This window comes from Muntiacus reevesi, chromosome 20, assembly GCF_963930625.1.
Source record: "Muntiacus reevesi chromosome 20, mMunRee1.1, whole genome shotgun sequence".
Taxonomy (NCBI): Eukaryota; Metazoa; Chordata; class Mammalia; order Artiodactyla; family Cervidae; genus Muntiacus; species Muntiacus reevesi.
The window spans coordinates 34,375,847-34,398,477 of record NC_089268.1 but is presented as its reverse complement, the minus strand read 5'-3'; the positions used below and the strand labels follow the sequence as shown (position 1 = coordinate 34,398,477).

Here is a 22,631-nt window from a genome sequence, read left to right as displayed (position 1 = left end):
AGATAACTAACAACCTTAAATAAACTACTATTTTAAAATAATTTAAATATTTAAACCACTAATCCCTGATGGTTCAGTCAGTAAAGAATCCACCCGCAATGCAGAATACCTGGACTCAATACCTTGGTTGGGAAGATCCCCTGGAGAAGGACATGGCAACCCTCCAGTATTTTTGCCTGGAGAATCCCCATGGACAGAGGAGCCTGGAGGGCCCAGGGTCACAAAGAGTCAGACACGGCTGAGCACACAAAGTGAAATAATTCTGAATTCTCTGTATATCTATGACTCCTATTAAAAATTCAAAAATGTTTATGAAGTTTTCATAATAGTTATGTATTATTTCATTAAATTATATTTAGGAAACTATTACATTAATAAATACAGTTAACAATGGCAGCAGGGACATAACCTTGAAGATAATTAGAGAAATTTGGCCAAATTAGCCAAAGGTTTCATATTAGCTTCTTGAATGGTTATGTCTGAAGCTTCTCACACAGTGTGCAATGGGTTCTGTTATTATTGGCTGAGGTGTGAGTACTCATATAACCACAATGTAATATTTTATTACAGTCTGTAATGGAAACATATTTATTATAGTTGAACATTTCTGTGTATGTGTGAGAATCTGATACAGCAGAAGAACTGACTATTTCAAGAATACTATGAAAGTTACATGTAAGATTTTACAAGGGACCGCACTTTGAAATGCAGAAAGGGAAGCGTGCTAACTGGGAAATGAATTGCCAATTGGTTTTCTCCCCTGCGGGTCTCATAGGAGAAACAGCAAGCTGAGAAAACCCAGTAATACTCTTGCCAAAGAATCTCATACATCAGAGAAAAGATGCTCTGTAGGATCCTGTTTCAGTGAAAGAGGTCAAAATATACCTTCATTATAAGCATGTATGTATACATGCAGTATAAGGAGGGAAATGTTAAAATGAAAACATAAACTCAGAACTCTTTCATCTCAGGATATTTTTCTATATTGTACCCTACAAATAAAATGCTTCCATATAAAACTGAAATCGAGACTTTAGTACATCTGCTCTAACAAGATTTAAGCTGTTGTTGTTTTTATTGTTGTTGTTGAGTCAGTCACTCACTTATGTGCAACGGTTTGTGACCCCACCAGGGGTCTATAGCCCACCAGGCTCCTCTGTCCATGGGATTTCCCAGGCATGAATACTGGAGTTGGTTGCCATTTCCTTCTCCAGGGGATCTTCCTGACTCAGAGGTTGAACCCACATCTCCTGCTTGGCGGATTCTTTACCACTGAGCCACCTGGGAAGCAACAAGATTTATATCTGCTATTAACTGTATGCCACACAAATATGCTAACTTTCATACAAGTCTGAATATAAGCCCATTTTAAATATGAGTATTACTACTGGATAGTTTACTTACCCACTGGGATAAAGATTTAAAGTTTTTCAAGTTTTTCAAAGTGACTTAAATACTTAAGTAACTTTTTTGTAAAATTAAATTTGAATTCAATTAGGACCTGACATATTGGTGATGATGGAAAGGGCATAGATACAAAGGAATCATCCATGCAGAAGTATTAAGGGAAAACCTAGAATTGGATGGCATCATATTGTGAGAAATCATCGCTAGAAGAAAGCCAAGTACAGATCCTTAGCAAAATTCATCTCTAAATGACAGGAGAAAAAGTAAAGCCAGAAAAGTTAAAAGAAGCATAACTTTGAGAGTAGGAAGAACAGCCAAAGTTTAAAATTCACTTTCATGATTTCCTGAGTGTGAACCCAGACCCCTTGACTCTGTTTGTTCACCTGAAAGTAAGGCATTAGTGTTAGTTGCTCAGTCGTGTCCAACTCTGTGACCCAATGGACTGTAGCCCACCAGGCTCTCGGTCCATGGAATTCTCCAGGCAAGAATACTGAAGTGTATTGCCATTCCCTTCTCCAGGGGATCTTCCCGACTCAGGGATTGAACCCAGGTCTCCAGCATTGCAGGCAGATTCTTTACCATCTGAGCTTTCACCAGCTCAAATATAATATTAATATAATGCATGTAAAGTGTTTAGCTCAGTTCATTTGTTAATTTCCTTACTCACGAACACTTACTTTTTGGGGGGAAAAAAAGTGAATCATGGAAACCAATACAAACTAATAAAAAGTGTGTTTTTTTGTTTGTTTGTTTGAAGCCATTGAATAACAGAACTCAGGCAAAAAGCATTGATTCTTCAAGAAAGGCATGGTGTTCCATTGGTGCATTTTATGCAGGCCAACTTTATTCACAACCCACAAATTTTGACTGCATCCCAGTTTTCTCAAGGCTAGCTTTGATCTCACTGCATGAGAGTCACATTTAATGAGGAAGGTGTGGTTGTAAACGGGGCAGAACATATTATACTTTAAATCCAGAAACTCCTTGGAGTGGCATCTCTGCTGGCAATGACTTCTGGTCATACTGTTGGTCCTACTTGAAAATATACATCCCAAACTAAAACCAACTGCACAACGTTTAGAAAATCCCAGTATATTAAAAGAATCAAACTAAAGGAACTGGAAAAGAAGTTAAGTAACACAATATGTCTGTATAAAGGATGTAAAAATTCAGCTGCTCTTGGATTTGCTAAATGCCTATTTTCCTTTTAAAATGCTTCTGGGATTAGGCAAAACCCAAAAGGTGTTTTACTAAGCACTTTTTCCGTTCATGTAGAAATGTCCCAGAGGAAATTTAATCTCCATGTTTCTGATGCTTTCACACTTAACATCAAAGAATTGTTTTGTAAGAGTTATTTGATATATTAAGAGGATTTTTTGAGTTTTTTTCCAAGACTTTCAAATTGTTTTTCTTGGAAAAAATGTAGTCACATTTAAGCAAGGGGAAGCTAATTCATACACCACTAAGTTCAAATTCAGTTCAAAACTCTGATTCCAAATTATTCAAAGAAGAGACTTCCCTAGTTAAAGAAAATAATAATAACAATTCCAGTTCAATGCTCCAACTTTATAGCAGATATATTTTCTTTATTAATTACTGTACTAATTTCATACATATCATTACAAAAAGAGCTAACTCCTAGTATAATACAAGTGGGAATATCACATATCTTGCTATGTTGCTCTCATGAATTGAAGATGCATGAATGACTTCACACAAATTTGCAGAAAGTTCAAAGGGTGAATGAAAAAGAATGGGAACTTTATTAGCAACACCTTGCTAATTATATGAAAGTTACTAAAGTTCTCTTCACTAGGAGCAAAGAGATTTAACCTTTATTCTTAAAAATCATTATGACCTTGGACTTTTCTAATCTTTAACCCCAGAAATATCCAAACACCATCATCTGTTACTGAGACTACAGATACAACATATCAGTTAGTCTCTATAATTTTTATTCCCTCTGTTCAGTTCATTTTTCCTAAAGCTACCAGCTATCTTATCCACTGCAATCTTCAGTCCATTCTTCATAAGAAAGTCACCACTATTTCCTTAAAATTAAAATCCAATCATATCTGTGATCCACTTGAAGACTATCAGTGACCATTACAGACTGACACTTGTGTTCCCCCAAAATTCATTTGTTTAAACCTAATTCCTATGTGACAGTATTTGGAAATGGGGCTTTGGAGAGGTGATTAGGTCATGAGGATGGAATCCTCATGAATGGGATTAGTGCCCTTATAAAAGAAAGCCTAGAGAGTTCTCTCACCCCTTCCTTAATGTGGGGACAAAGTGAAACTTCACAGACACCAAATCTTCAAGTATCTGGATATTGAACTTTGCGGCCTCCAGAATTGTGACAAATGAAGTCCTTTGTTAATAAACCATCTTGTATGTGGTATTCTGTTATAGCAGTCCAAATAGATTAAGACACTGACTATCCAATTTTCCCAACAAAAACCAAATACAAACACTCTCTTCCTTGATGTAGCCTACCCTTCTACTACAAATCCTAAGGCTTGCTGACCTTCTCTGGGATGAGGCAGGGGGAAAGCCATTTCCCAGATTGGTGCCTTTGCATACACTTTTCCTTCTGCCCGGACTGTGCCTCCGCACCCTTTTGCTGCAGTCAAACTCACAATCTGAGCTGTCTTACCAATTCCTGCTAAAGAGCAGTCTTCTCTTATCATTATGCATCCTGTTTCACACTCACTGAGTATGTTTTTCCAAGAAACAGAGACAATTTCAATTAAATTTTTGATTAAATTTCTTGAGCCAACCACTGTGACGCTCTGCGATCTTGGAGTTCTCCTCATCCACATTCAAAATTTCACATATTTCTAAGATAAAACTAATATTGGTTAGTTTATTTATTCACTGACATTTGCCTCAGGGTCTCAGCTTCTATCTCAAGGCTTTATTTACATGGTTTCTTAAATAATGTTGGTTTCTTCATTCAAAAGGAAAATGCTTAGGAAAACTGAGTTAACTTTTTGAAAAGCATGTTATCTTAATAATTTCTTTAAATTTTAATCTCTGTAAAAACAGTTTCCTTGACTTTTTTTAACCACTCTACTCACACACACTAGTACAGTGTCTTGCACTCAGTAGATGCTCAAATATTAAACACAAGAATTGGAGCAGTAAACTATTTGGTGGAAAATAGCCTTCACAGACCCTTCAAATCAGACTGCTAGAGTGGATAACTGCTTCTTGCCATAGGACTATTGGCCATTCTTTTCTCTTTAAGGAAGACACTCATGAGCTTTCTCTTCTCAACGTCACAGTCCTCACCTTAATACCTGTTCTTTTTGTTTTGTTAATTTTGAATGGTCAGCCATCATGGCCCCCCTTTCCATCCACCAGCTGCAGATATATGAAGACTTAAGGTCTCCACGAGAATGGGTTGAAGTGTATATGTACATATGCATGAAAAGAAAGGGAAAGTGTTAGTTGCTCGGGACTCTTTGTGACCCTATGGACTACAGCCTGCCAGGTTCCTCTGTCCATAGGATTCTCCAGGCAAGGATATTGGAGCAGGTTGCCATTTCCTTCTCCAGGGGATCTTCCTGACCCAGGGATTGAACTCAGGTCTCCTGCATTGCAGGCAGACTCTTGACCATCTGAACCACCAGAGAAGCTGTACATATGCATACACTCATGCATATACACACACCATACAGACATACATAGTATTATATATATATATATTAATTATTTATATCATATACTTTATGCTATTTTATACAGAGGCATATAAAAGGGGCATTCTGAACCTGAGTTCTGGCTCAACTTTTTCAAGGCACCAGAACAGGAGTTCTAAGAGATGGGTCCAGTTAGTAAAAAAAAAAAATTCTAAATAAGCAACACAATGTTAAAAGATCAGTTTCAAGTCACAAATAACAGGGGACCACAGTACTGTTTAGAATACTAAAAAAGAAGGGCCATGGTTTGACAGCAGATGCTGTATTAACATTTAATAAATATTTAGATTACAATAAAAAAATAAATAGTCATTTTAAAGTATTTGCAGATCCTTTCAGTGTTACATAATCTAAGCTAATACACACATTAAAGTTTGCCCAATAGTATTTCTTCAAATTCTAATTAAATTGTCAGTGAAATAAATGATAGGTGGGCCCTTCTCAGCTTTGTTGATCTTATAAGCACTAAATTAAAATTCCACTATCGCTTTTTGCCTTATTCTTATTAATGCCATTACAAATTCATGATCATAAAGTAGAATTTAATTAAAGATAATGAGACAAAATATTTGAACAAATCACATTTTGTTCAACCAAACCTAATAGACTGGTGAAATTAAACTTGTAAATTGAAATTTCTTTTTACCTAAAACGTATGTACTATCCATCAAATCTGGAAAAATAATCATAACCAATGGGATGATTTCCCTCAGCCACCTGTGAGATATCTTTTCCAATTGCTAAATATATTTTGGCAAATTACGAATCATGCATAAATCCTACAATGACTAGTTTTTAACAGAAGCTAAATCTGACTGAATTATCAATATCCATGCAATTTTGATATCATTAGAGTGGGAACTAGGAGGAAAACATTATGAAAATAAATATTTTAGATATTCTTCTCTCCCTAGGTGCAGTACATATTTACCAAAACACTTTATTCAAAATATAGGAGGGTTAATATACCATTCAATCCCAAGGAGTATTATATTATTGTTCCTTTCAGAGGCTCATAAGTATTTTTCAAAGTTTATAACACATTTAGAAATTCACCCTGTTTTTTAAAAAAAGTCTATTTTGGCACTTTTTGGTAATATTTATATAGTTATATAATCTATATATCATGTTACTGTTGTATATTCTAATAAATTAAAACACTTATTTGTTGTATTCTTAAGACATCCTATTGCTTTTGATTGGTAAGGACTATCAAGGTGCAGAGTCACAGTGAAGTAAAATGAAGTGAAAGTTGTCCAGTTGTGTCCACCTCTTTGGGACCCCATAGACTATATAGTCCATGGATTTCTCCAGGCCAGAATACTGGAGTGGGTAGCCTTTCACTGGGTAAAATGAAAGAATTCTAGCTAGATGATTTCTAGAGAAGTCATTCATACAAATCCCTTCCTACTTCACCTAATAAAACATAATAAAGTAATAAAATAAGCCTCAATTCGCAGAAATTTCAGGAGAATTAGATATGGATGAATTTTCCAGCTATCTGAGCTTACTCTGAAGTTAAATAAATCAAATGTCTCTTTTCGGTAAAACACTGTGTTAAACACACAAAAAAAGAAAAAGATAAGATATAGACCCTGCCCTTAGCAATCAGAGATGTATAAACAAAGATTCACAGTAAAAAGCAGACAAAAAAAAAAAAGCAGACAAAATTTAGTCTTGAAGTTCTACTATACAATAGGAGCTAAAGAGGTTTAATAGTAAATTATAACTCTGGGGAATAATTTGAAAGTTTATTTTATTTTTTTATTCGTGTTGGTGGTTTTTGTTTTTGTAAGGACCTTTGGAAATGTATTACAATGTATTCTGGAAACAAATGTTTCAGCGGAATCATTATGAATGTCAATGACTGTAATGTGTATTGAAAGAATTCTTAAGGACCACAGGCAGTTATCGAAATAATTGCCCATACACTAAATGGCCCCCAATTGTATAACTTTACGAACTATCACATCTGCTTTTGCGATCTCTTTCTTGTCTCTCATCGGGTTGGAAGTACCTTTCCTTTGCTACCAAACAATTCTACTTCCTCCTGAAACCCTTTTCCAGGGGATCTTCCTGACCCAGGGATTGAATCCAGGTCTCCTGCATTGCAGGCAGATTCTTAACCATCTGAGCCACCAGGGAAGCCCTGTAACAGGCAAAAGTTTAATAAATTTAATAATATATTCTACTAGTTTAGAGTCGCAATTCTAGCTGAGACAGAGAATCAGGAGAGACGGTTTGGGTTGTTTTCTTGTTTTTCACTATGGATCCCCCTTCTTATTCCAAGTATTTCTGATTCAAAATGTCCAAGGTAAGGCAAAAGGACCTGTGGGTTTTTTTTTTTTCTTCACATTTTTGGCTAATTCAGCTCTGAACCACACTGGAGAGCTACTGCTCTATTATTTTTAAAGGCATCTGCTTTAAAATAATTATATAATATTTAACTGAAAAAAGGAAGCTGATCTTTTTTGATAAATCTGTATTAATGTTTTCTACCTATTCCTAAATTAGTTCACCATAACCAGAAATGCAGCAGGGGTATTTTCTTTTTAGAAGTCCTTGTTCATAGAATAGCAACCCCATCATGTGGTATTTTGCTGAAATTGCTTCCAGAGGCACATTAGGTTTAAGCATACTTTTGCATTCAAAAGCAAATTTTGAAAAACTTTTTATTTACTCATTCAACATTTATTGAGCAGACATTATACTTTAAGCATAAAACTAGGTGTTCAAAGAAAAAAAAATTCAAAAATCAATACTGTAATCTACTCACATGTGTTGAAATTTATAGTGTCAAAAATAAAGCTGGTTGACCCCAAGATATTGATTAATATAACCCTATTCAAATTACCAATCAGATTCTTTTCATAAAGATCAATATAGCTTGTGGCAATTTGAGCTCCCTAAAAAGTTTGCTTAATCAGAGCTAGGCCAAGACTAGTTGGCAGTTGTATCAAGACAACTTACCACCCTAATGATGAGGCCTCTCCCACTCCTCTCTCAGAAGATATCAACTTCCAGAGAACCCATCAGAACAACTGCTTTCAAAACTGCATTTACTGACACTGAAGCCCAGACTAACACTGAGTTTGATTTCTTTTTAACTGAGTTTTTCTCCAGTGTGCAAACATTTCAAAATAAATATTTTTTTTTTAGATAAATTGACTTTACAACTACCAAAATCCAGAAATGCAATGAGATTTCATTCTGATGTATAGGTCATAAATGCAAAAGGGTTACTCTTTAAAATTAGGCATTTGTGCCCTTCACTCATGCGACATTACCATGGTCTTTCATACCCAATGCCTACTGAGCACAGGGCTCTTTATTAAAGAGATCCAAAGCTCATAGACAAGATCATTGTTCTAGGAAAGAATTTTTGTACATTTTTGTAAATTCACTCCTTGGTTTTCTTGCTAAAACAAGACCATTCCATAGCAATTCATATTCTGAGCAATTACTTTATTAATTTTAAGGGGGGTTAAAATTAGAAAGCTGAAGACAGCAATTTTAAAATTCCCTTTTGTTGGTAACCACAATTATAAATTCCCAATAACACTGTTGAATTCATGGTGCTATATATATTCTTCTTAGCCATTATTTTTAGTGTTTAAAGCAAGACTGTCAAAAAAGTTGTCTGTAAATTACCTTTTACATTCATAAAAACTCAGAAAATGTAAATAAGCATCATGTCATTTTTATTTAAATTTTTCAGGGGTAAATTTAGCAGATACATAATAAATGATTGAACACTAGAGATTTTAGCTATAGTGATATGCTACCCAAATGTTTACTAAATAACAGGTATTGAGGCCCAAGAATTCTTCCAAAAGAATTACATATTCTAAAAGTGAAAATATATGAATAGACCTTCCCTCTCTAATGCAATAACCACTAGCCACAGATAGACACTGTGTATTTGAAATGTGGCCACTGTGCTGAAAAACTGCATTTTTACCTTTATTTAATTTCAATTAATATCAACTTTTATAGCCACACATGACTAGCTGCTGCCATATTGGAGACTGCAGTTATACATACATACACATGCATGTATAAATACATACTGCCATTTTATCTTTAATGTCTTCTAGTGTAAACCTTTCTCAGCCTTCTTCACTTTATGATATTCATATTTTTGGAGAGTATATTTGGTGGACCATGCTTATAACTCTTAATCCTGACCTGAAAATTCTTTTATAGGACTTGTCTTTACAACAAATTTCTAGGAAAATTTTCCATCTATGAATTCTGAGACCTTTAGTACCAGTCAAGTGGGCAATCAATCCATAATGGGTGTTACAAGAGATACAAGCAGAAATTAAAAGGATGTCTCTGAATACAGAGAACTTCTGAAATCAAGGAAGAGCAGAAAGAGAGTGTGAACTTGAAGTGTACACTCCAAGGTCAAGGGAGAAGTAGCTGTTGATGTAGAAGACAGGCAAAGAAAGGAGCTGTGAGATCTAATAAAGTCTCATCATATGGGTAGGTGATATGGGTAGCCTTAGTGGAAGAAAACAAAAGTAAGGAAATGATACAGTGCTTAATCTCAACAGTTTATAACCTTATAATGAAGCTGTAAGATCACAACTCTGTTATATGACTTGCTAAGACAGGGAGATAAAACAGATATATAAACATCATCAAAGAAAACGATATCATTAATCATTTTAATAGTACAGAAAAGGCAATTGATATTTCTGTAAAAAACTAGAAAGATGAAAAATCAAGATATGTTACATAAACTAGCACTAGGTATGATTTCAAATAAAATATATTGCATATATTGCTATATCTGATTCAACTACTATTGAAGAGGATAGAATACGTTTTTTAAAAAAAGCAGAAGTGTTACTTGTACAACTGTAAATAAACTAAAAAAGACTGAATTGTACATTTTAGGAGAGTGAATTTTGTGGTATTATAAGTAATATCTTAAGTTGCAATTAGATAATATATAAAAGTAAAAAATTTGGAGAGGAAAAGAAGCCTCTCTTCACAAGGGAGGATAGTTTGGCAAGCACAGGTTGAAGTAGATATTTGGAAGAACAACATTTTTTCTGATCAATGAATAAAGAAGAAGTAGAGAAGTTCGCTGGAAGAGTCATCATGAAGATGAATTTGAAGAAAGAGGTGAGATGGGTGAGACAAGGCCCTGCACAGCCACAAGGGTGGGAAGCAACAGCCCACAAAGACAGAGTATCTGAAAAGGATTTTGCTGCATAAGAAATACAAAGAGGGGATTTTTAAGTCGTTTACCATGATGTTTTCTATGCACCTATCTCTTATCTTTCTCAGTCGTATAGTGCTTTAATAAATGTTACATTTGCCACTAAGCTTTTTCCATCAATGCAGATTCTTTCGGGGGAAAATAAAAAGGGAACTGTGTCTGGGTTGATTTAAGGCAAAAACATGCACTGTGGGAAAGCCTGGAGTTGAGAACAAAGGATATGCTGGAGTATAAATATCTGGGAATCATCAGAAATTCCAGGGAGAATTAAGACTTTCAAAAGTTGTAGAATTGGTGAGGTTCAAGTTGAGATCCCCAAGTGGAAAGGGGGAACTAGGATCATATCTGGGATACAGATAGAATGAACAGAAAATTGCATTAAGCTAAATATATGATACAATGAAAGGATGAAGTTGGAAAATAGGAAAGCCCAGAATTGATCTAGACCCAAGCAGAGTAGATAGAGTTGCTTGACTGCCTGGCAGATGGAGAGACTTGAGACTCACCTCCCCCTTCTCCTCCCCCAATCTTTTGCGAGTGTCCTACAGCTCAGAGATGAGGATCTAGAACTTCTGACTAGAGTGCATGAGGTGCTTCATAGATGGAGGGCATAATCAGGTGAGGAAATCGTAGGCTCACATCCATTTAAAATTGACTCTGTTCTCCTATTCCTCTTTTGACTCTTCTAAATCAGTTTTGTTGTCTCAGAAATAGATCTGAGATAAGAACAAGCACAGCTAATGTGATCAATTAAATTGAGATGTGTTGTGTCAAGTAGAGAAGATTTCAAAGATTTAGTATGAAAAATGTTTTAATTTCTCATTAATAACTTTTATATTGATTATATGTTGAAATGGTAACTGGGCTAAGTAGACTAAATTACCTAAATTAATTTTCCATACTGCTTTATAATTTTTAATGTGACTGCTGAAAAAATTTTAAATTAAACTTGTAGCTCTGTTTTTATTTTCATAGGAGAGCACTGGAATAGATGATTTATGAACTAAAAACTACAAACAGTATGACAAAAAATTTATCTTCACAGCTAATCTAATTAGTGAAAACTTACATAACCTTTAGCTTTTAAGATAACAAGATACTAAAAAATGTTAGTGCATATTATTAACAAGGACATAGTAAGATAAGCATGCCTGCATATTAGTAATGAGGTTATAAATTGTTAAAATCTTTCTGGAAAAAACTGGAAGTAACATTGAAAACCCTTTAAAATACTGGTTCCTTTTTAACAAACAACTATTGATAACTACAGGCTTCCCTAGTGGCTCAGAGGTTGAAGCGTCTGCCTGCAATGTGGGAGATCTGGGTTCGATCCCTGGGTCGGGAAGATCCCCTGGAGAAGGAAATGGCAATCCACTCCAGTATTCATGCCTGGAGAATCCCATGGATGGAGGAGCCTGGTAGGCTACCAGTCCATGGGGTCGCAAAGAGTCGGACACGACTGAGCAACTTCACTTTCACTTTCATTGATACCTACAAATTTCTGTACAATGATGTTGACTGTGACATTATTATCTAGAAATGTATTACAATAACCTGAAAAGTGAAGGTAAGGAAATACTTAAATGAAATGACCTTCAGTCACATGATAGAAATATTGTCCATATTCTGGTCACAGCACCTTTCTAATACTAACTTAATAGTAGATGTTTGTGCACTGAAATACAAAGATATAATCATGTTTTATGTTAGTGTAATTAAGATTTGGTTTTTTCTAGAACTTTTTTGGTGTTACAGATTTTCTAAAATAAAAATTAGCATTAATTACAGGAAATAAAGAGAAAAGAGAACAAGATGGGTTCAGTATCTGCTAGTTTCAGTCATCCTCCATGTTTTCACTTGCACATGCCCTAAACTTAGAAATGTCTTAAATAGGTACGTAGATGATTTCCATTATTTCCCTTCAACTCATTTCCTTTTTTCCTCTCACTTCTTACCTACCAAATCAAATTATTACTGGATAACATTTTAGCCACAGATAAGCTGTCAAGTGTTTCTTTGAAAAGATTAATGTTAATTTTAAAATAAATGTTTTTCACCTGTCTTATCTAAATGTTAACATTTTCTGTGTTTTTTCTGATTCATACCAAAAAAAAATCAGCTCACTAAATTTACATAGTTATCTCCAACTTTCCTTTTAATCCATATTCATTTTATTTATCAGTATCTGATAAAATTTAACTAACATATTTTGAAATCTTTCACTAAAAGAAAACAAAAATCCTGTGGCTTTAGATAAGCATTTAAATATAAAAATAGTAATTTAATTGACTATAAGAACTCAACATTAGCATTGAGAAATAGGTCAGGATTTTTCTGACTTGTCTCTGGTGTTGATCATGAATAAGCTCACAATCTTGGTTCTTGTTTTTCAATTGATCATCGTTTGGCAGTGGAAAGAAATGTTTACAAGCACCTGGTTTATCCCTCCCATTCTGCCTGTGTTGGTTCTAGCAGAGTTGGTCATCATGGCCACATCACACAAGCCTAGACTTAGAATCAACTTACTGGGGCAGATGACTTATGAACTCAAAATGTTATTTCAAAATGACTGATTCCCTTTTGCCCTGCCGCAGGCTCCGGGGGTGTGCAATCGAGAAGTCAGCGACGATCGGGACCCCAGTGAGATGGACCTGCTCACTACCTAAAGCGTCCCTTTCATGGTCTGACCAACCAGCAACATGGCAACGAGTCAGTCCCCATGACAAACTCCCCACGTACAAGCTGGTGGTGGGGGGCGTGTGGGCAAGAGCGCCCTCACCATTCAGCTTTTCCAGATCTTTGTGCCTGACTACAAGCCCACCATCCAAGACTCTTCCCTGAAACATACAAAGATTGACAGTCAATGGGCCATCTTGGACGTTCTGGACCCGGCCGGGCGGGAGGTGAAGTTCAGTACATGCGCACAGCGGACGGCTTCCCCATCGTCTCCTCGGTCACCGACAAGACCACCTTCGAGCACGTGGACTGCTTCCACCAGCTCATCCTGCGCGTCAAGGACGGGGAGCCATTCCCGATGATCCTCTTGGTCAAAAGGTCGATCTGATGCATTTGAGGAAAGTCACCAGGGAGCAAGGAAAAGAAATGGCGACCAAACACAATATTCCGTACATAGAAACCGGTGCCAAGGACCCACCTCTCAATGTTGATGACGCCTTCCATGACCTGGTTAGAGTAATTAGGCAACAGATTCCGGAGAAACAAGCCAGAAGAAGAAGAAGAAAACCAAACGCTGGGGAGACCAGGTCACGGGCAGCCACAAACGGCAGTGTGTGATACTGTGATGGCCCAAGGCCCTGGGCACAGTGACCGGGAACTAGCCAGCCCTGGGGACCCCTCCACGGCCTAACTGCACCAAAGACTACCCTAACCATGACCCTTGGCTCCAGGACTTGGCGCAGGAAGGGAGAGATGAAGGGTGGGCAGGGAGGAGGTAGGGGCTGGCTTTTCCCGAGGGGCACGGGAGGCGGGGTGCCTCACCAGAGAGGAGGAGGCGATGGTAAACAGAACAGCATCCGAGCCCCTGTGTTGATGCAACCCGGTCCCTCCCTCTCGGTGGCTGTGTTATTTCTCTGAACTCAGTGTAGGTTTGATGTGGGAGTGTTTCTCCACGTACAAAAACAAGCCATGATCAAGCTCCACCCCAACTCCACCCCCAGTCCACAGTGTCTGAGTTTGGGTGTCTTTTGTAGATGTTTAATTTATTTTAAGGATTATCGTTTTATTAAAGGGGTCTGTATGCCCCCCCCACCCACCAAAAAACAAATGACTAAGATTCAAATTTTCTACATGAGATGACCAAAGGAGGGGGTATGAGTTTGTTCTCAAGACCCGCAAAGAAGCTTAGAATTAATAAAAATTGGAAAAGCACAGATCCACATGTATTTACAGACTTTGTTGATTGTGGTGATGACGAGGGGTCACCCACCACTTTGTGCACAATTTTATGAATGACATTGCTAATGAGGAATCCACAGTGTGGGCTTTGGTACCATCTGGCACTGTATGGCCAAGGACAGGTCTAGCCCCTGCAAGGCGCTATGTCAACAGCAGAGCCTGATGTTAATCATACTGGCATCCCTGACAGTTGGCAGCATGTTTATAAAGTAGTAGACACTCAATAAACACTATTATTATTCATTAACACATAATGAACAGTCCTATACACAGTCAATAAAAGTGTGATATTCAGGAAAGTATTATTGAGCCCTCAAGTTGGTGGAATGTTTCTCCCAATACTTAGTAGCTATATTTCTTAATTAATTGAGGCACTTTATATAAAACAAAATTCACTCATTTTAAGAGTATAGTTCAATAAGATTTGACAATTAAATATGCCTATGCTATACATTTTCTTCAAAGCACCAACTGAATTTCACTCCAGTTATTTTGTCATGTTGAGATTTTAATTCCATTCAGTTCAAACTATTTTCTAATTTGTCTTGTCATTTTCTCTTTAACCCATGGGTTATTTAGAAGAGTGTTTTTTGCTTTCCAAATATTTTGTGTTTTTCCAGATAGCTTACTGTCTTTCATTTCTAATTGAATCTTCCTGTGGACAGAGTATAAACTCCGTGTGATTTAAGTTCTTAGAAGTTTACTGATTTTTTTATTGCCCTAAACAAAGCCTAGTTTCCCTAATGTTCCATATTACTTGAAAAAAATGTGTTTTCTGCTCTTGAACTTTTCTATACATATCAGTTAGGTCATGTTGGTAGTGTTGTTTAAGTTTTCTATACCTTTACGGATTTTTCTGTTGGCTCAAACTTCAGTTACTGAGAAGGAGCATTTAAATCTCCAAATATAATTGTGGTTTCATTTATGTTTCCTTTCAGCCCTCTTAGTACTACTTTCACACATTTAGAGGCTCTGTTGTGGGTCCTTACAGACTTAGGAATGTAACATTTTCTTAATGAGTTGTTCTTCTTTATCATTTTATACTATATACTTTATCCTCCATAATATTTTTGCCATGGGGTATAATTTACTCTCCAGCCAAACTTTACTGCAGTTATTATTTGGAGATTATGTAATTTTCCATCCTCTTGCTTTTTATATATAATTTCCCATCCTCTTGCTTTTAACCTGTTTGTGTTTTCATGTTTTAAGAACGTTTCTTATGACAGTATACAGGTGAACTTTGTGTTTGTTTTTCTATCCATTTTGATCATTTCTGCTTTTTTTATTGGCGGGTTTAGTTGCCTTCTCATGTATAAAGTAAAAACAACATACTTCAATTTACCCCCTTCCAGATTTTGTGTTCTTGTGGTATGTTTTGCCTCTGCATAAGCTACAAACTTCATAGTATATTATCTCCATTTTAGTCAATACTTTTTTTATTTTTTTAAGTTATATAGTAAAATTGACTTCATTTTAATTCTTGTGTATCATTCTTTGCATTGTAATACATATGCATTTGTGTAACTACCACCATAATCAGAATATAGAAAACCTCCAAATTCCCACCAAATTCCTTGTGATACCAATTTGTAGATATGTATATCTGTGATGATTAATTTTATACATCAATGTGACTGAACCGTAGGCTGCCCAGATATTTGATCAAATATTATCTTAGGTGTTTCTATGAGGGTATTTGTGGATGAGTTTAACATTTAAATCAATAAATTAAGTAAAGAAGATTACCCTCCTTAATGTGGGTGGGCCTCACCCTATGAGCTGAAGGCCTGATTAGGGCAAAAAGACTGATCTATTTAGTAAGAGATTTCTTCCTGTCAAATGGTTTTCTAACTGGAACATCATCTTTTTCTTCCTTCAGACTTAAACTGAAAACATCTGCTTTTCTGGGGCTCAATCCTGCTCTACAGTTTTCAGGCTGAAACTAATCCCTGGAAACCACTTATCTGTTCTCCATCACTATAGTTTTGTCTTTCTGAGAATATCATATTAATTAAATAATAGCACATATAATCTTTTGAGATTGGCTTCTCTCACATAAAATAAAATATTTAGAATTTAACCAAGTTGTTGTGCATAAACAGTCTATACTTTTATATTGCTCACAATACCTTATTTTCTGGATATTAAACAGTTTATTTATCCATTCATCAGGCAAACAGCATTTGAGGGTTTTTTGTGGGTTTGTTTTTTTTTTTTTTTTTTTTTCAGTTTTTGGCGATCATGAATGTAGAGGCTATGAACTTTAGTGTGTCAGTTTTGGTGTAAGCATAAGTTTTCAGTTCTCTAGGGCAGACACCCAGACATGGGACTGCTGGGTCACATGGTATGTGTATGTTTAACCTTGAAAGAAGTTGTCAAATGATTTTCCAGTGACTCTACCATCTTTGTTCACATTGGCAATGTATGAGAGTTACAGGTGTTCTCTGTCCTTGTCAGCACCTGTTATTGTCAGGACTGTTTATTTTACCCACTTTAATACATGTATGGTATTACTTCAACTTGGATTTCCATAATGGCCAATGTTATTGAATATATTTTTATGTGCTTATTTGCCATCTTTGTATCCTCTTTAATGAAGTGCTATTCATGTTTTCTGCCTGTTTTTAAAGTTAAGTTGTATATTTTCTTATTACTGAGTTTTGAGAATGCTTTAAATATTCTGGATCCAAACTCTTTGTCACATACAAGATTTAAAATAATTTTCTCCCAGTCTATAGCTTGTCTTTTCACTTTCTTAACAGTGTTTATCAAGAGCAAAAGATATTAAATACTGAAGTATAATTAATTGGATTTTATGATCATGCTTTTGATGCCATGATGGGATAAAATTGCTTTTTAAAATACAAATGTATAATGATAAAAGAAAGAAAGGAAAGAAGTTCCATATTTACTTAAAATGACCCACTACATTATTATACATAGTTGAAGGTTTAATATCGTTTTCCTTCAACCAGAAGAATTCCCTCTGACATTTTTTGTAATGTACATCTACTGGTGACAAATTTTCCAAGTTTATATTTTTCTGAAAACTTTTTACTTAAACTTCACTCTTTAAGACTATTTTCATTGAAATAGAAAATTTTAAATAGGCCTTTTTTTTCCCCTTTGGAATTCTACTGATACTTTTCTACTACTTTCTAGCTTGAATTTTAAAATAAAATGTTTTCAGTGATTCTTATCTATTTTCCCTTCTATGTAATGTGTGTTTCTTTTCTCTGATTGCTATTAAGGGTTTCATCTTATTACTGATTTTAAACAATTGCTGTGTTCCTTTGGTTTCCTCTGTGTTTATGCTGCTTAGCTGTGTTGAGTCCCTCAGATGTATGGTTTGGTAATTTACATTAAATTTAGAATGATTTTAAGTCAATATTTTAAAATTTTTGACCCTATTCTCTTTCTGCAATTTCAATTCCAACTATATGTTATTTTGGCCTACTTCACAATTCCTCATATAGCACTGGGCTCTCATTTGTCATACTATTCTCAATTACACTGTTTTCAAACTCACTGATCTTTTCTTTTGTCTTTAGTGTCTAAGTTTTTCTTAAAACCATCCAGTGAATTAAGCATTTCACACACTGCATCTTTCATTTCCAGAAACTGCAACGGAGTTTAACACTAATTCCACTATTTTTGTCATTTCAGGTCTGCGTCTATTGACTCCTTTTCCCCCAGCTTTATGGATACTTCTCCTTGCATCTTCGAGTCCCTATTACATCATTTCCATTAGATAGTAGAAATCCTGAATGCTATGTGTTTGAGTGTTTGGATTTTCTTTCTTTTAACGAGTGTGGCACTTTGTCCTGGTAGTCAGGTTTTAAAGCCTGTTTTCATGATTTGTTCTGGCAGTGAGTCAGTTTTAAGGTTGGTTAGAGAAAGGTAAGAGGAACTGTTAGTCTGGCCCGGCCCCATGACCAGGGTGTAACCCTCTGTTGCCTCTACTGGATGTCCCCATGTGTTCGGTGAGGTGTCTCCATTCTGGCTAGTTGGAACTCAAGTCTCTTCTAGCCTCGTGGAAGGCTTAGGAATGTTTCAACTGATTCTTTTCTAGGACTTTGGTTTTTGCCTGGTTCTGTGAAGTTTTGGTGTGCAGATGTGTAGTGAGGTATCCTGAAACATGTTCTCTGCAAATCTCCCACTTCTTCAACACTCTGCCCCATCTCAACCTCCTCAAACACACTGCCTGGTACCTGGTATCTGCGAACAGCTGGTTCAGATATTTTCCTCTATTTTCTAGCAGTTAATGGCAGAAAGACAAGCCTGAGTGACACCAGTTACTCCAAGCTGGCTGCAAGTAGCTGCCACAGATAGTTCTTTGTGGTGCAAGAAAAAGATAAGGCTTTGAGGAGTCCCAGAAAGTACAATACACCTTGCAAGATATATAACCTCATAATCAGACCAAATGAGTCAGTCTCTTAAAAAATTAAAACTGGAAAAACCTAGTTAATTCCTCTGCCTATTCAGATTAAAAAAAATAATAAAACAGCAATTTGGAAGTTTTTTTTCCAGAGTTTACCCTTGAAACATGGTATTCCAGCTGGTATTAGAGAAAAGAGGGTCTTTGTTAAGCAGTATCAAAGCCCAGGAACAAAATTTACTTCACCCTGAAGGCACATAATTTCAAACTCCTCTGCAAAGTGATTATTGGGCTTATGTGGTAACTGTCTAAAAGCATTTACACAGTCAAGGTTTGCAAAAATCCTGCACACAGCGTAGGAGTCTGTCTCTCTCCACCCCCGGCAAGAATGGGGCTCTGAGTGATCACAGACACATGGCATGGCTGCATTTCAGCTAACAAGATGGACACCATATTTATTTGTTTATGAAGCATTTGAGTGTCCTTCTTACTCTGCTATGTGTTCTGTCTAGGAAAATAAACACATCTGTGGTCACATTTCAGTGTCCTTGGAATGAAGACTCAAGAGAGGACATAGGTAATGTGCAGACCTCTAGGCTTTTAAAATGAATGCCATTTACTGCCACAAATATAAAGGTATTTTCCTTTACCAAATTATTTCATTTTTTAAATATCCTGTACAAACTGCCTCTAAAAATAAATAAAATAAAACTTTCAAATAAAACTGCAAGGTTCTGACAGGCTATTTACAAATCACCACCATATTTAAGATGTTTGCTTCAAAGTATTTGCAATGATTTTTCATTTCACCTTTTCTTAATGGTAAATTATTAATATTTTTATAAAAATGGTTAATGCTTTCTGGGCTCATAATATAGCTTTCTGTATGGTTATCCTTTCCTCATATTTCAAAAATGCATTAAAATTTAATTTCACATTTGCTATGTCATTGTTCAAGCTGACATGCCATTAAACAGTTTTTATTTATTTGTATTTTGGGACTTAATCTGGCTTTCCATTGTGAACATGAAGAAAAAAATAAATGAGATGATTTTCTTACTCCCCTCAAGAAAATAAATTTTCACACAGTACAGTATTTAAGTAAAATAAGCATTTTGCTTCTCTCAAATATACCAATTGAATAAGAATAAATACTTTATCCTCAATATAATCTACAATAACTTTGAACCATTTTCCATTGCCTAAATACTAAAAATGGATTAGTTATGGCTTGCAACTTGGCTAAGTATAACTCAGTTAAGTGTCACAGCATGAAGCAGTCTAAGAGAAGCCAGCACCTGGGACTGGCCCAGACCATTGGAGAGGAAAAATTACAAAATTATAAAACGGTATTCTCACTAGAGATGCTGAGGGGGAAGCTCACTCTGGCAGGAAGGACTATGTTCACCAGAGGCTATGGAACACAGTAGGCATCAGGAACTCACATAAAGCCACGTAGCTACCAATGCAGGAGGCATGCACATGGAGAGGCATCAAAGCTAATGAATACAAGTGCAGTCTGAACAAATGCCAGCACAGATGCCATTAACACTGACTTCCTTTTGGAAACTAGATTTGCTATTATCACCAAGAGAAGCACAGAGGTAGAGCTGGAAAGATAAAAACCCAGTTATGTGACCCAGGGCAGAGAGTAAGCCTGGAGTTGAAGCTGGAACTGCAGCAGCTATAAAAGTACCTTTAAGTTGCATCCTACAGTAGAGTTTAATAAAGTCATTAAAATTATCGGCATATAATGTGGCAATTAATTGTAAGGACTGGGACAATTTAAGGTGGTGTGGATCTGCTGAGTGCATCAGGGCAAGTACAGCCAGTGTTCTATCCTTGACCTGAAATAAACAGACGGCCAGCTATTTCCCCAGCAAACATGGGCTTATTGAGAATTGACAGAGAGAACTGCAAGGCCGGGTCTGCAACCATATGATCCATGTGCAAATCCCCACCCTACAGACAAGGAAAAACACTTTACAGAAAAGCAAAGGAAGTCAAGAGAGCTATAATAAACAGAGAGCCATGGCTTTTCATTGGCTGAGTCCTTGAAAGAATAGTCTGTTAGAGACCCTGCTAACATCAGGATTTGAGAGCTCTCCCAGCTCTATTTAACTGACATTTCTGTGTATAAACTTGTTACACTATTACTTATTAATATGTATTGCCCAGGCCTGGAACACATAGTATCTTTCATTCAGATGCATACAATCAACGGCAAAAGTAACTTACTGGAAAACGAGAGGGCTGGTCATCCATAAGTAAGGTTTGCATGCTACAGAGACGTACCCTCCTAGCTGACGTAGTTGTTATCAGTGAACTGTGCTTCTCGTTCCGCTGCACAGACAAATAGTGGGATTTTTCCCAGAAATAGAAACTATATAAAAACAACATCGACTTTCATATATGGAGCACCAACTTGAAAAGCCACACACAATGCCACAGAATTTACATTTTTTCAAGATAACTTCAATCCTCATGGCTACTTTTGAAATACAGAGTACTAAAGTCAAAGCATGCAAATAAGACCTAGGGAAGTTAAAATTCTTTTAACTAGGAAAGTTAAAATTATCTGATGGTGATAAAACCATCAAAAGTAGACCCAGGATTCAAAGTTTATGTTTAAAATCCAAAGTTGATTCTTTTAAAAATCTATGTTCCTCAATCACTCAAAATGAATGAAAAAGAGAATGAATGATAGTTCCTATCACATAGCAAATTCTATTGAATGTCCTGTCTCTAACACAATCTAAATGAATTTTATACTAAGCCAGAGCAAATAAATTGTGCTTTGAGTATAACTATTAAAATAATAAATATTACCTGGTCAGTAATTTAAAACACTTAAAATATTATAAGGCATGAATGACTCAACCCAGGAATAGCACTATTTCCATTCTCATGTTTTTAAGTAGAGCTAAGAGTCAACTCTCTACGAATTTTGGATTAACTGCCACTAAATTCAAAGTTTCAGAAACTGTATTTAAAGGTCAATGAAGGCAGCATCCATGCTATGTCACCACAAATAGAAAAAGCCAGTGCATCTGAAAGTACACAGAAACAACTCTTTATCACACTCTTAAGAAGGTACCCACCAAACATTAAACTCTGCCCCTAAAATACATAACTGTTATTTTTTGTGGCAGCCAGAGTAGAATTGTTCCATCATGGATCCCTCTCTTCATTGATTTGGAAACATCAATGCTCAGAAAAGCAATTAAGTAAGAAATTTGGGAGGTCAACAGTGGTGTATTTCATTCCGAAAAGTGTCAACTTCCAAGACAAAGTGCTCTAATGGGAGTAGAACAGGAAGAGTTGAAGGAGCACAGTACACTAAGAATTATTATTGTATTACAATCCATTATTGTGGCAATGTCAGAAATCCCAACAATGGAATGAAATAATCAAATTTAGAGAACCTCACTTGATAGAAACCTTCTGGAAACTAATGATTAGTTGAAGCTATACAACTTAATCTATTGTACACATCTGACCAACCCAGGGTGGGACAAAATGTAACTACATACTCTTTACTGGCATACAGTGTACTAGTGTACTGGCATACACTAGGTCTAGAAAGCTATTTTCTTATGCATGTTTAAGTTGACTAAAAAAGAATAATAACAAGTAGTCAGTGAAAGATTGAAGAAGAGCAAAAAATGGAATTATGAAAAAAATAAGAGAAAGCATAACATTGCATGCTATTTCTTTAAAAAAAACAATTTTCCATTCTTAGTAAAATGGAAAAAGCAAAGGCAGATGATGAGGAAAATAAATAGCATGAAATTATGGTGTATAAAAACAAATATATATTTGGTCTTCATCTCCATTCCTGGCACAGAGCCCCTAAAGCTCTTGGAATTTCCTAAGTGAACAGGGCAGAAAAGTATAAATTGTTATGTCAACAGGTGATTTTGGAAAGCTTCTCAGGATAGGGACTAGTTATTGGGGGAGCCAATATGTGACTAGAGGGTTAAAACTT

General features: G+C 36.0%; 1 long non-coding RNA gene and 1 pseudogene across 1 annotated transcript in view; one reads left to right on the top strand and one right to left on the bottom strand.

Moving 5' to 3' along the window:
• Nucleotides 1-22,631, bottom strand: part of LOC136151348 (uncharacterized) — a 1,173,899-nt gene that overhangs the window by 715,711 nt on the left and 435,557 nt on the right. The window lies entirely within an intron of this gene.
• LOC136151818 (ras-related protein M-Ras pseudogene) lies at nt 12,913-13,649 on the top strand (annotated as a pseudogene).